The sequence below is a fragment of the Desmodus rotundus genome, chromosome X (genome assembly GCF_022682495.2).
Source record: "Desmodus rotundus isolate HL8 chromosome X, HLdesRot8A.1, whole genome shotgun sequence".
In the NCBI taxonomy this organism is placed as follows: Eukaryota; Metazoa; Chordata; class Mammalia; order Chiroptera; family Phyllostomidae; genus Desmodus; species Desmodus rotundus.
In genome coordinates this window covers 51,400,259-51,403,542 of record NC_071400.1, presented here as the reverse complement: position 1 = coordinate 51,403,542, position 3,284 = coordinate 51,400,259, and the positions used below count along the sequence as shown (strand labels likewise).

General features: G+C 40.4%; 1 pseudogene; it reads right to left on the bottom strand.

Moving 5' to 3' along the window:
- Window positions 1–1,296: 1,296 nt before the first annotated feature.
- Window positions 1,297–1,606, bottom strand: LOC112308246 (non-histone chromosomal protein HMG-14 pseudogene; annotated as a pseudogene).
- Window positions 1,607–3,284: the final 1,678 nt, after the last annotated feature.

The following is a 3,284-nucleotide window of genomic DNA, read 5'->3' as shown; positions in this document are numbered from 1 at the left end:
AAATTCTGACAGGGAGAGCCAAGATCAAAGAGTGGTTTCCTTTAGGAAACAATTCTACCAAAAACATGAGAATAGAAGTAATTTAAAGTATTCAATACATAGTAAATGCATGACTGACTCCAAATTACCATTTAGTATGCTTTGTATTATAAGATATAAAAACTACCCTCATCTATGGAATGTTTAGTGGACACCCAAGATAATCAAAGCCTCCGATATTCAATATCTCACTATTTTCTGGTTGTACTGTGTGTGTGGGGGGGGGCTCCACCTGCAGGGCCCCCCCCCCCCCGCCGCCATGGATGAGAATAAGTCTACCAAGACATGATCTACTTGGGGAGGAAGGGTGGCCGATCTCTCAAAGGAGAAGGGCCAAGAGTCTTTTCCTCAATGGGCTTTTATTGGGTTCATTTTGCACGGGAATACAGGTAAAGCTCATCAATCATCGTCAGTCAGTAAGGATCAAACAATAGATAACATACAAAGAACTCTGAGGGCTTATTCTAAATCAGGGTCAGTTAGCTAAAGGGTTATAAGATTTTGGGAAACAAACTCATTTCAGGCTTGGACCCTTATCATTTACACTGAGGGTATAAACAAAGCAGGTTTCACAGGATTTTATGCATTCTTTCTTAAGCCTGATTGCCCTGGGGAATCCACCCTTTCCAGCACAGGACTGCACCACCCTCTGTCATTGTTTCAGGCTTAAGTCAGGCAGGGGAAGTAAGGCAGCCAAGAGATAAGGAGACTTCTTGCAGACAGAATGAGGACTCAGGCTATGTATGTCAAAGCCGAGGGGGTATGGTCCATCACCCCCTTTTTCTATAGCCCCCCGAGTCCTTCCCTGTGGGCCTTTTCCATGACCATGCCTGTCTTAGGTCATCCCTCCCTTGAGGAATCTTACCCGTCATTGGCTAACTGGTCAAGCTCAGGGCCAAGCGGGGTAAGGTAAAGTGGGCAGAGGTGGCGCCCCTGCCAGGGAGATAAGCTTTGTCTCCTTAGTGACTTACGGTCCCAAGGTCTTTGACTCAGCCTTAGCCATGGGGGTTTACAGCTTCTGAAACCAGGCAGGGCGGTTCCCAACACTGTACCAAAAACTAAACAACCAGCAAATGATTTCACCTCTTAAAAAATCATTTACACTTTAAAAAATGGGATGAGGTGGAATTCCCTCCTTTTTAAAAATGTTTTTAAATCTACTAAAAAAATTGTGTTTACAAAATAGTAGATAAAAATATTCCTCTGTATTGTTCAAGAAGGGAGACAGGGACCAGTGATAAGACGTGGTATATGATATTAATCAGATTTGGCTTCTTTTTCTCCTGCTTCATCCAAGGCTAGACTCTCCTCATTTTTAGTTTCTCCATTTTCTGCAGATGGATCTTCCTAACGTTCCTGGTTAGCCACTTCAGCCTGTTTTCCCTTTGCTCCCCTTTTCTCTTTCGTTTGCACTTTTTTTATCTGCAGATTTATCCTTTCCTGCCACCTTTTTTGGCTTGGTTTCCACTTTTGCAGGAGCAAGTTTAGCTGACAACCTTGCAAATTTCCTCTTGGAATCCTCATTTGCTGCCCCATCAGCAGAACTGACCTTCCTCTTGGGAATCATGGGAGCTGAACAGACATATGCCGGGTGCCTGAGGGACAAGGTGCACAAGCAGCCTTCACAATCCTGGACTGCCTGGCTGCTACAGCTTCTCCCACCACCCAAACTCTGTTTCTTTGTTTTAAATCTTCACCTGAGGATAAGGGGGAGAGAGAGAGAGAGAGAGAGAGAGAGAGAGAGAGAGAGAAGCATCCATATGAGAGAAAAACATTGATCAGTTGTCTTCCATACCCACCCTGACCAGGGATCAAACCCACAAACTTTTTTTGATGTATAGGACAATGTTCCAACCAACTAAGCAACCCAGCCAGGGCTGAATCTAGGTTTTGACTATTGTAAATAAATGTCTATAAACATTTAAGTACAGATATTTGTATGAATAAATACTTTCAATAATCCACTTAAAAATTACACTACATAGTAGGGTTTAATGTAGGAGGACACCTAAATGTAGGAGAAAGTTCATATACAGAAGTTCCTCAATAAAAAAAGGAAAATAATTTTAAAATGCTTTAGTGAATCATATGCTTTACAGTAGGCCTAAGAGGATGGTCTCTATATGAAAAGTCATTATATGAAATTATTATGAGAACTTCAGAACTTTTAGAGAAAATTTCAGTACAGCTGTGACAATAGAAACCAGATTTTAAGAAGTACAAATTAGGAGTAAGTAATGGCAACTGAGAAGTATAGCTTGCTTTTTAAAAATTATTGGCAGTAAAGACTGTGGGAAAGTTGTAACTGGTAGTTTTTAGGAGATATTCAATTTCAAGAAAGATTAGGGAGAATTCTGGGGAAAGCTTAGCATATTTGTGGGGTGAGAAGAGAGACTAACATTGAAGAAAGTGGATCACTGATGCAGCAGAGTGCCAGAGGAATGTGGAAAAGATAAGAAGAAGATGCACCTATCTTGAGAAAAGTGTCTCTTACAGGACAAAAACAGGATGTTAGATGATTAGATGTTGGTGGTGAGATGGGCTTGGCAATAAAACTCTACTTAGAAGGAAATCAGGGAAGTTCAGGGAGCCATATTGAAAGGCCTCAATCTTACACAAGTTAAGTAACTATATGTAGAGCTGAGATACTAGAGCTTATATATAAAGTTTGAGTATCTACCATAGGGAATTATCAGAAAGTGTGAAGAAGGAAAGAAAGAACTAGGATGCTAAGTGCAAAATCCAGCCGAAGTTCAGTAGCACAAATTTACTGTGAACTTGGTCATTGTGGTTTTGTAACTTTCCTCAGAGATGATGGTCTTAGAAGTAAAATCAGAGGAATGGAATAACAAGAAGTTCCTTTCCTAGGCTGATAATGGGATTTACAGATTTAACAAGAGATCAAAGAAATGAGGGATTGGTTATTTGAGTTAATAAGAAAATACAGGGTCTGGCAGAAGTGAGTCTTGTTTGAGTGTGGACGGTAGGGTATGTGAATATCTTGCACGAGATAGCAATTTGAACATTTCACCTAAAGTGTCATATGATGTGCATGAGTGTGACATTATTTTATTATAGAATTACATGCTTACGATTTTGTAAAAAGATTTTGTAATAAAAAAGGGGTGCTATTTGTGCTGGACTGTGTATGTTAAAATAGTTGGTCATGGGTAGCAGGATGGGTAGGCAAGGGAGTTAAAAATAAATAAAAATTGGGCTTCCAGCCAAGATGGAGGCGTAGGTAG